We start from the raw sequence: 12581 nt of genomic DNA, 5'->3' as shown, positions 1-12581 counted from the left end.
AATACATACACCTGTCTAATGCTGCTACATCAGAAACATCAAGATGACATCTGTCTTTATCATTTGTTAAATATATCTATTTAAATTCAGTAACAGAGGGAGATTATAGATACATAGGTTTGGTTTGGCAACAACCAGCTGAAATAATCTTAAAGTGTGGTTTGGAATAATGACATTCTTACAAAATAAAACTTAATTCAGATCCTTTAACAATTCTGGGGAAATTTAAGTGACTTTTTGTGGTGAGATCTTTTGTGTGATATTTTCTTATGATATTATTATATCTTTTTCTACCTGATTCCTTCCAATGGATTTGCTGAAATAGAACATGAAGTACCCTTCTCAGAGTGTCTGACAAAACTGAAACCATGAAATGCTTGAAATCTCTTTTTAAAAATATCCATGTGCTTCTGAGAAGCCGAATGTCATTTTGTGCTACTGTTTCTTTTGATTTCTGGAAGGAAAAGGAATATGACTCAAGCAGTACAGATGGTCCAGTTTTACTGTGTTTCGAGCTTTTGAAAAACTTCTTTGGTCAAAGCCTGGATTTTACAAGTGGATTGCAATTATCACTCATTTTATCTACAGGGCACAATTTTGGATAAATTAACCAGAATTTGCAAAGGTCTGTAGAACTACATTCATACATGTAACTATTTTAGTAAATTATTTTTGTGTGATGACACAGTGTATTGTGAGCAAGTGGAATTTTTTTTAATTAAATTTTTTTTAAAAGAACTAGTTGTCAGAGCATTCAGTGAGCTGAAGTTGCTCACACAAGCAAAGCATCAAGCAAGCAACGCATCAAGCAAGCAAACCAGAGCTGCTGCAGTCAAAGTGGGCATGGCATGAGATTGAGGGGAAGAGACCCGTATTTTAGGAATCTGGGAGCTACTGAAAGCCATTCTCCCCGACAAAAACACATTTCTTACAAATGTGGATAAATCTATAGAGGATCAAAAATAATGCAACTTCAAATACTTTTGCACATTTTAGACATTTTCTTGTCTAAAATATTCTTATTTGAAGATGAAGAAAAATAATCCAGTTTTAGAAAGAACTGGTCCTACGGAACTTCTCTATGAAATATGACCTCTTAGAAAACCAAAATATATCAATTCACAAAAGCGTGTTGAAGTTACTGTTGTGAAGTGGTGTGTGCCAAGTAGCATTCCCAGTGAAACCTATATTATCTTATAGGTTATTAAAAAGCACTCACTCTAAGGAAAACCTGCTATCTGGACTCCTTCAAGGTAAAAGCCTCAAGGTTTCAACATTCATAYTTTTAAAAATTTAATCTTAAAATTTCCCGAAAGAGAATGAGAATTTACATAATTTAATTCCAACCAAATCGCAGCCACTGTACATTTGGACCTCTTTTCCATAGATAATCACAAATTAACAATTGCTTTCTAAATTGTTGTATTTTAAGTACTTACTCCAAAGTTATAATTAAATTGTATATCATTATTTTCTCTCTTTAACATTTGCATATTATACATCAGATTTTCTGCTCATAGCACATTCTCCACCAATGAAAGACTCAAATAGTAGTATCTCCAATATTAAAATGCAATTATTTTTTCATTAGAATGCTCCTTTCCCAATCAAACAAGTCACTATGTATATAAAATGGAGGGTATCAGCATGTATTTTAAGTCATTTGGTAGCATCACACAAATTTTATTGGATCTCAGCTTAGACCATAAAAAAATTGCCTTTTTCTAATTTAGGTTTTCCTCAGCGGTAAATTCCAGATTGAGTTTATCACTAAACACTGAATACATTCTCTGAAATGGAAGACAGAAAGCTTTGTTTTCTCCATTGTARGCATACTTCTACCGTACTCTCCTTAAAATAACAACAGAAGACATTAAAATTGATAACTCATTCCTAACTAGTTCACTTAGGTGCTGTGAAAAAGAGTGAATAAATAGGAGAATAAAAAATGAAAATAAGACCTATGACACTTGAGGTATCTTGTTTCAAACCAGATACATATGATAGTGAAAATACATCACAYTGGCACTGGAGATTTTTTATTTGAATATATGAACTTTAAGATGGTCTTCTTAGARCACTGAATCTCAGATCTGCATCCTAATTTGGTCCAATGGCCAGGAATTGAATACTGCTTTTACATATAAAAGACGATAGGCAAAAAGAGAAACTCTAGTTCAAAGAACAAGTGAGCTGCCCTGTCTTGGTAGAGAACTCTGTGTTACTAAAGCTGAATCTTTTCTAGAAAAAAGGGCCAAGTCTGTTCTGAGGTGAAACAGCTATGAGAGCTAGGTGGATACCTGTGCAAAGAAAAAAATAGGAAAGAAACTCAGAAAAACAGCTATGCAGATCTGAAAGAGTCTAAAGGAATAAAGGAACAATTTGCCAGGCCAGCAAAGCCATGGTCTTGGAATATATCAAAAGGGATTCCTCAGTGTTAAGAATAATCTGGATTTATGTGCTGTTAAGCTGTATTTTTCTTCTGGAACTCTCTTCACAAGTTTGTAATTAAGACTTTAATACTTTTCTGCACTGGAATTAAATTTGCTTCCACTTTATTCATATTTAGTGGTGAAAGTGAATTCAGATCCATATGGTAAAACTTAAGCGCTTTTGCTTATCCTAAAGAAAGTCCAAATACTATATTTACTACCTCCTTGCTGACAGACATTACCAAAAATATCTCTAGGATGCCTCCAGTCCAATAACATTTGAGGATCTTTAGAAACTGCAGTATGTTTCCCACGACCTGCAAGGTAAGTTTGAGTGATAATAGTGTATGTGTCAGAACAAAGGAATATCTCACTCTTGGCAAGCACTAGCTAGAGCTTTACTATCAAACATCAGGCTGCAGAGTCATATCTCAACACAGAGTCATATTTTCACATACCCTTTCTAAAAGGTACTATCCAGAGGGCTGCTGACTTAGCATTCGCTGCTCTTGACTCGTGTGGCAACTGAAATATGCATGCAGCACACAGATTTTGCAGAAGGAATTCTAAAATACTGGGGACTGGATTCATGCCACTTAAATGTAAATATGTATCTATCTTGACTAATGTTATAAGAATATTCTTCCAAGACAATTTATCTACTGAGATAAGGACAGTTCAGCCTGGTAGAGACCAGGCTGGTAGCAGCAACATTTTCTTCACAGTGCTCCTGATGATCATTGGGAGATTAGATTCCCATTTCAGGCACGTTAATTAAGCTCAATGAATCCAGGCCATGCTCTTTACTTTGGAAAGCACAAAAGAGAAGTAGATCTCAGCAAAGCAAATGATCAGCTATATCCCCTTTGTCTCAGTTTCCTCAAAGTGCTTTTACTTTCTTCACTCTTGCATGAGAGCTTTCAACAGCTCCTTGGTCCTTTTTGATTCTTCTTCTTCCCCCTCCCAAGCATATGACTTCTCTAAATACAAGAGCTCTTCTCAGGTTTATAGTCAAGTTTTTGTATGTGCTTCTAGTCTCCCTCTCTGAAATGCAAGGTGGAAGTAATTCCTGACTATTCTTCTCCATCTGGAATCATCCTTCAAATTAAAGGATCAAAATCCTCTACTCACTGATCTGGCCTGTATCTATGAACTACACGAATCAACGTTGCTGGTCTGCCATGTCCTTTTTCAAGGATGGCTTCCTATAGAAAGAAAGATCATCAAAGAACAATGACTTTGTTCTTGGCTCCCAGCAATCTTGGCTCCCAATTATGAGAATTATACTCCAAAATGAAGTTAACGGGGCAGAAGAGGATGCAGACCATCCTCATTAATAAAGCTAAGGTCAAAGATTTGTGAACTAAATGTTCATAATGTCTAGCTGGAATTATACRTTGCACAGATTGCCTAAATCATCATGTTCCAGAAAGAGTTATTGCCATGACCATTTTAGGATTAATTTCAGTGTGTAAAGGAGTAAGCTCTGTTATAAAAAACATTAATGCTAACACTCAGTTTTCACTGAATTAAAAACTAGGCCCAGGCGTCTAAATGGTCGTCCAAAACCAAGACGAGGTACCAAAATATGTAACCGAGCTGACTCCAGGCAGCTTAACCTACCATTTCCTCAGCTGCTATAATTTGCTACATCGTATATTTATTTTGTGCTTTGGAGCACATCAATTTCCTATTTAGTCTGTATGTGCTGCAGGTGTTTGAAAAGAAAGAGGTCCTTTTTGCACAGAAAACAGGGAGTTTGATAGATAATGAAAGCAACGAACTCTACAATAAATATATCAACATTTTTTCACAATAATGATGTAATTTTTWAAGTATTGTGAGGTCCTTATATGTGTATGTGGGTATACACAGCAATGTATTCTTAGCAACAAAAGTAGGACATCTTTGTTAAGGCAGATCTGGCTCCTGCTRCTCAGAATAATGAAATGAATTACCTGTTAACAACAGTCTCTACAGAAAACTGAAACTGAATCATTCCACCAACTTCCTTGAGAATAACATAATATCCTTAGGACTCAGTTCAGAGTTCAGGAAAGCATGCAACATTGTATACCTGCCAGTAAAGCAAGTAAGCATGTATGTAAGTCCCACTCCTTTAAGAATGTACCTGGAAAAAAATGTAGATTCTAGTAGGAATTCTGCAAGGTAGAGCTGTTTACAGTTTAACTGTTATATCTCCTTGAGGCTTGTTTTCACCACAATGTAAACTAGAGAGCTGAAGGTGATATTACTTAATATTAACTTTCCTCTTAAGATATGGATATAAAGTAGTCTGAACTGGGACTACACCAAATTTTGACTTAGCTCTCTTCCTACAAGGAGAAAGAAATAGAGAATAACCTTATTAAAAATTGCATATTGGTTATTCTACTCACAAAACTGCACAGCACAACTGATTACAAGTTAACATTTTCTAGGCATTTGGCTTTACTGTAAGGGTTACCTGGAGATATTGCTCATGTATACTCACCTACTTCATTCCTATCTCATACAGGAAGAGAGTGCCAATCTGAAGCCAAGTTACTGCACCTTGTCATGTGTGTCACTGGTGTGAGAGCTGATGCTCTGCTGGTTGATCCACCCCTCTGCCTATGTAGAGAAGCCCTTAGTTCCCATGTGATCATGATTTTATCTCCAGTTGATGATCAATCAGCTATTACTCACAATGCCATTCTGTGGTAGAGGCAAAGTTTAACTTCGCTTGGGTACTTCTCGTCCCTCAGTGAGCTCCTCAGTTTTGTCATACTCAGAAATCCTAAATTTCTCTACAATTCCTTCTGTAAAACAATTCACAAAGATACTTACTTTATTCTTGGAAATATATGTAATGCCATACATGACTGAAACTAGACTGTTTTTCTTAGTTTTTAGTCTCAGTGAAGTTAGACAAACTTGACATTATTATTCTTTTTCTAGATAACTTGTGTCTATTCTGCAGTGAATACTAACTTTAAATAAAATTTAAGTGTTTTGTCACTTTGCTAAATGACCACTTCATTGTTGTTAAATAGTTGTTAATAGACCCCAGAGAAAGTGTCAAGTGCATGGCAAAAGTGCATTACCATTGCACTTTTGGAAGTCATAGACTAAAACCCTTTATATGCTAAAGGCCATCTTTATCTATGAAGGTAGAGCAAAGTGCCCTTAAACTCCTGTAGAGCTTTAATACAGAATTGTTCTGTTGATATGAAATTGGCAATGTACCTCTATCTGATAGGCAGGGATTCAATTACTAAAAATCAAGGAGCTGACATTCATTTCTATTTCACATAAGATGAAGTCAAGACTTGTTAATGTTTTAATGAAATCTGAGGGATCCCAGTTCACCCTAAAACAGCCACAGCCAAGTGTCTATAGCATTCCCTGTTTCCTAACAAACCACCATTACCTCCTGCATCCCTGGTTCTACTCAATGACCTACCTGAATATTCTGGTTCTATTCCTTCTCGTTTTGATCAGAAATTTCATCTCAATCTTGTATAAATCTTCTCAGTGTATATTCATTGAACACACTGATATGGTAATTTCCATTTTCTGTCAAAAATGCTTTAAAAACATAAATATCTTTATACTTAGTGTTTTAATATAAAAATATTTTTTAAAACTTTTATTTGGCAGTTAATAATAGCACAACTATTCCTTGGAGAAAAGCAGGATGAAACAGCAATGCTGAGGAAAAGAAACGGATGGTAGAGCTTCATAAATACTGAAAGAGCCATATATAAGCAAAAACTGTGTCTATCTGGCTCAGCTGTAACATGTGTTGTGTCTGCAGTTAGTTACCTGTGTTTCCATCATTGCTAATAATGTTCCTATACAATGCTACATCACCATGAGGTACAAATGTGATCTGTGTCATCTGTGCACACCATTACATCTGTCAAATTTGACAGCAGGTAGTAAGGGCAATAGTAGAAGCCACAAAGCTGATTTATCTTACTGTATTGTTGGCTTACGATCTCAAGTGCAGAAAGAAATGCAACAAATTGACTAAAATTCTCTGAAAATGACCATTTGGAAAAGTAAATTTACTACTAATTTGCTCTTTTACAAAAGGAATGTTAAGAACATCCTGATTCGGTAAAGATTTAAAGTATTTTAGAGAAGGGTTAATAATATCACAAAAGTCAATGAATAGGTGCTCAGGTCCCATAAATGGACAAGGCACAGCAAACAAATTTGAGGAATCCTGAAGAACACAGGTTGCTAYCTGTAGTTCTATATATACCTGTTCCTTCCATCTTGACAAGACAAACAAAACAGGCTGCATCTTTCTTGAGCTAACCACACGCAGACCTAAGACAGGGTTGTTAAGCTAAAAAAAATGTTACTAGGAAAAATATATTAATAAGCCAGTCTTAAGACTCAAGACAATGATCTATTCCAAACAGCCAGTGAGATCTCCCAACTGCTGTTCTACCTCCTCGCAAAGGAGGGAGAGGGTAACTGCACAGCAGTGGTTTCTCAGTTCTAGAGACCTGCAGTAGCTCTGAATTAGGTTAATTGAGTTGGTCCTTGCTGACAGATGTGTTCCATATGAGCAGCCAGCTAAAACTCAGTAGAGTTTGTGAAAAATGTGAACAAAATAAACTGCCAACTAATTGATTGAAATATTCATCAAGAAATATGAGTCGGAAGAGATAGGCTCAAGGAGAGCCGTGATTGAATTTGCTTTGGCCTTCTCACTCATTCAAAATTCCCTGGAGGCAATATTCCCGGTGATGAATGACATCTGCATTAGGAACGAAACCAGAAGGCTATATTATTGGTTAGATGTGCTTGTGGAACTGTTTTCTGTTCTCTGAATGGGGATTAGGAAAGCACGGTTGCCTACCAGTATGAAGGAAATCTGTGCAACTCAGATAAAGTATAATGTAAATGTCAGTCTGCAGTTGTATTTACTATATACTGCTTTTTGTCCTTATACTTGTCTAACTCTTCTATAAAAAGGTGCTCCTGTAACTATAAATATGGACAGAAGAGTGGCTTTACGGGTRGCTGGTGGACTGTGTTCCCACTGAATTGGTGAGAAAAGCTGAGACGTATTGATTGTATTTATAGCAGTGTGGTAGGGCACCCAAAGGCAAGAACAAGAAAATTTTTAAAAAAATCATGTCTAAATTTAACTAAGTAAAATAAAATATGAACAAACAAGAAGAATGCATACAGATGCAGTTTTCCCTGCATTATTGGATATTCAGTCAGACAGCTCCCATGGGAAGGTCCCTAGTCTTGCAGGACATGTGACTGAGGATAGGAGATCCCCACCTGAGTGCAAAGTTCAACCACTTGGGCCCAGTTGCACAACCAGTGCCCTGCTCCTTGTTCAGCACATTACCTTGTGACACAAAGTAAGATTTCATATTAGTTAGAAGGGATCTCTGGAGCTTCCCAATATCAACAGCATTAGATCAGATCCACCGTAGCTTTGTCTGACTGAGTCTTGAAAATATCCAAGGATGGAGATTCCACAGCTTTTTTGTGTAACTATTTCCAGGGCTGCTCATAAGATATTGTGAAAAAGATTGTCCTAATTCTGAATTTCAGGAATATAGTCTTTCTAGATAATGTGATAATTACACACGGATACATTTTAGTAAGCAAGTAAATAAATAAAAAGTCCTCCAATAGGATTTAYGGTAAAGCTAGAAAATTACAGAGATTAGCACCTGCCCTTCCCAGTCAGTGGCCTTATAAAGTTGCACTTATATGACACTTCATAACTATTACTTTTGGGAAAATTCAGATTCTTTTATTTATTAAGTGGTTTATTCTTAACAGACATACACAATAAACTCAAATTTACTGCACAGTGTATTCAAAATTACCAGTACCTAAGTGGCTAGTCTATTGGAATGAAAGTATCAAAGTCTAACAGGCACTTTACGGGAGACATAAGTACTATTAGCTCTCTGCCTTTGCTCCTTTCTATTTGTCCTCTGATGACAGCTTCTCTAATAAAGACAAGCTTCTTAAAAACTTGCCTTATCCCTTCTATGGGGAATTTTACACAGTAAAAACCAGGGCATGACAAATCATGATATGCAATATTTTTGTACCACTGAAGAAAGTTTTGAAACCCAAGCTCAGAATATTTTAACAGGAAAAGTTTTTACAACAAATATTCTCTTAATTAACCTTCTCTCACAGCTTTAAAGCAAAAGCTTTCTTTTTGAAGCATTTGTTTGAAATAGCAAAAGGAAAAGCTGTCTGTAGGCTGACTTCTACTTCAGCTAAAACCAATGATTGCTACTATTGGAGTTGACTGAAATGGATGTGGCCTTTAACCTGCTYTGATAAAATGTGTCTACAGCCAGAGGCAGTCAAGTTTGTAGTACCCTTAGCTGTTACCATTAGCAAATATCCAATATCTGTCTATTACTCACTGTGAACTATGACAAAGTTTGTTCAAAAAGATATTTATGCATGAATAATATGTAGCTTTTGGCTCAGGARCACTACAGGCTTAAGTGTTTTCCTTTGATTTGTGCACTATATGAATCACCCAARAAAGCTGTTGGCCCAATGTTTTGCCACTGAAAACTTCCTGGAGTTTTGCTATTTTCCTTAATTTGCGTGCACAGGGGTTTCTGAAGCTGTAGTCAGAGTTATCTTGTAGATCTATCTGTGTTAGTAAAGCTATTCTACTTCTGGTTGCTCATTACCCCTCAATTCCTGCTAATGGAAGATATCATGCAAGGGAGCCCTAATCTGCCTTAGAAAGATTGATCAGGGTTAGCTCAAGCCTATGGCTGGCTAAATTATTTTGTCTGATTTCACTTGATGGGATCCAAAAGTGCTGACAAAAATTGTTCCATTGACAGAGGACATGGTAACTAAAAGCAAAAAGATAGTGACAAATCAGAATGATCATATAAAAAGTTGATATTTGGCTTTGGCTGAAGCCAAAACTTTCAGAGTGAAGTCACCATCTGAGTAAACAGGGAGAAGATTTGCCCTGGACAGGTTCCTTCCTGGAGACATTCCAGGATAAACCTGTACAATTCCACTCCACATAACACTGTATCTGTGTCTACAATGGTATTTACTGATTATAAGTTGTATTCTCCAAAACAGTCTGGYGAATATAAAATGACTGGCCCTACGCCTAAAAATAAAAAAGCATAATGTAGCATGTCAGCCTCACACTGCCAATTCATATTGCAGAAGTCTGGAAATCTTAAGCTCCRACTCGCAAAATGAACACTCATAAAAGGCCATAAAAGACCAAGTATTTTTAAAAGGTATTTAGGCACTTAACATTTATTAAGCGTATGCCTCACATACATTTATCAATGCCCCAAGTACTTTTAAAAAACTGGCATCACACGCTTCCAATAYGATACAGTTTATAAATTATTTTCTTTGGTTTTCATACTTTTAACAGGGGTGTATGTGCACATGCATGCTTGAGAAGACAAGAGGGACAYGCATGCATATGGCATTGTTCAGTGGAGCAAAAGAAATGTAAATTCAGATGGATAATTTTAACTTGTAGTGGAGAAGAAAGAGGGACACAACCAGTTATACTTTCAAAATAGTATTTTTGTATTTCCATTACTAGTCTATAGTACTCAAAAGTTTAAGTATGGTCYAAAGTACAGCTTGTCTGTGAGCTCAGTAATCGTCAGCAAGATTGCCACGCTTTTATATCCAAATTCTTCTGCAGTTTCTTCTGAAATATTCTTCTATAATCTTATGCCATATTTTTTCTGTCAAATAAGCCCATGGCATCTAAACTGGCCTCGAATTAATGTCTCCTTAACTATGAGTTACTCTGTCAAGCAGATTGGGTGATACGGGTAACAGTTCTTTAGTAGTTAATTCTTCCATTATCCTAGCTACTGTATTTTTCATTGTTATATTTTTTCCAAAATCAGTCAGACCTTAAATAAGCAGAAGAAAAGACACACGTACTTGCACATGCACATATCCCTCATACTCTGATTTGCCAGAAGAAGTGGATTGGCCCAAGTTCRAGAGCAATTCTTGAAGCAGAACCTCTTCTAATCACATTTCATACTGCTGAAGAGCCAATCCATGCATGTAAGTGAATGCTACCAGGGGTTTTTAATCCAGATAAAATCCCTTCTGTAAAAGAATTGAAAAACCTGCTGAAATACAAAGCAACATGTATACCTCTGAAGTACAAGCTGCGCTCACTACAAGTGAGAATTCCTACTTTCTTGAGCCCCATATCCACCAGTAAAAATATTCCCTTACTTCCTCTGAAATTCTCAAGAAGGCATTAAGGTCTAAGAAACTGAACCACTGCAGACTAAGTAACTAYGATCATCTGCCCTCTAACTACAGTCATCTGAAGAATCCTGAATTGTCTCATTCACACACCTGCAGCTGAGATCATTGAAGTCAGAACCAGGAGGGAAAACAGAGAAATTCAGATTTTCCCAGCTGCTAGCCATTTACCTCCCAGCGAAATCAATGATTTATAATGACAACTTCTTGATTCTCTGCTTCAATAGCCAACCACTAGATATTTAAATAGATGGACTGCTAAGTGTCTTGTCTGTATAGAAAGAGACAATGAATTATTTTTACATTGCATCATGTTCCTTTTTTTTTGTATGCAATACCTAATAAGAAGCAGCATGAATACATCTATTAAATAAGTTATATTCACATCCAGCAGTGGTCATGACAGTATAGATTCACAGCTTCCACAAAATGACAATGGGAGATGCTACCTGTATTTGCAAACTACACTGCTGTAGTCCCTGAATCAGATGCTTAGTTGTTACTTCCCAAATAAATGTGTCTGCACATAAATTCTGSTGACTAATATCAACAAATTTCAGAAAGTGAAAATATTATCAAGGACTTGAAAAGGTTTGGAGAGCACATGTTTTCTGAAAGGAATCTATAGTAGATTCTCAGAGGCCTCTGAATCGGTCTTCTGCTGTGCTCTGAAAGAAAAATACACCTTCAGCATCAGATCTGGCATCTTCATACCTCTTCTCCACACCACAGTTCTATCCTATCTGCCTTAACTTATCTAGAAGTCTACAAAAACTATCCTTCCATACTGTGGAAAAATGTCCTCACTACATTCAGAAAGTTACAGCAATAGTCACGAGGTGATCTTCAGGCTAGACAGACACACAGATGAAAGACTAGTAGTAACAAGAAGAAAGACATATGTGGCGGACTTCAAGTTATGACTTGCTTGTGCACACGGAAAAATGGAACAAGTCTTTTAAGAAAATTAATATAAATGTGAGGTTTGGGGAATTAGAGACCAAGGGYAGAAATGTGCTTACACAGAAAGTTTGGAAAGGTTTGTAGAAAAAATGGAAGAAGGCCTTGCTCAAGTGGATCAGGTAAAGATTTCACGGACAACAGAGGAAGGATTAGGAGACTATCGCAGGCAGTGCTTTACAAGAGTGTGAGTATTAGGAGAGACTGCAGGGTCAGAAGCAAAGAGGAAAAAAAGCAAGAAACAAATCAAAATTACACTCTTAACACAGATGTCTAATCTGCACAAGGCAGGAAGACAAGTGGGTGTCCTGAATCCTTCCTGAACTGGTAAAATTTTAAGTTCTGAAAAAAAAAAGGAATAGTTTATCTAAGTCACTCACTTCTGGAAGCCACCATGCCGGTTTAAGTAGCACCTTGAAGCCAGATCAAAGGTTCTGACAACATTTTCTGCTCATTCTCACTTTCTCTTTGCTGACACCTCTAAAATGTGTCCCTATGTCTCCACTCTCTGCCATGCTGTAGAGGCCRTAGGGCAACAATGAATCAGGAGAAATAAGTTTAAACTAGATGCAGAAGGTGATAAGAAGTCAATAAAGATATTTGAAGAGGAGCTATCTTATAAATGTGTGGCAATACTTGTCTGTTTTAAAAGTCAACCTCCTGCTGTTCACATTTGTATTTAATTTGCAAACAGTAGGTRGAAATTTGGAACATGTAGACTTTCAGTTCCTCCTGATGCACTGCATGTTTTAGCTAGGAAAACACTTATAGACTGACAGTGTCTTCCTTAGATGAAGGTCAAAAAAATAAAAATAATAAAAATAAAAATAAAAATAGAAAAGAAAGGAAAAGAAAGGAAAAGAAAGGAAAAGAAAGGAAAAGAAAGGAAAAGAAAGGAAAGGAAAGGAA

This window comes from Rhea americana, unplaced genomic scaffold, assembly GCF_003343005.1.
Source record: "Rhea americana isolate MKP2758 unplaced genomic scaffold, rheAme1 scaffold_11, whole genome shotgun sequence".
NCBI lineage: Eukaryota > Metazoa > Chordata > Aves > Rheiformes > Rheidae > Rhea > Rhea americana.
The sequence above is the reverse complement of the archived record's forward strand: the minus strand, read 5'-3'. Positions refer to the sequence as shown.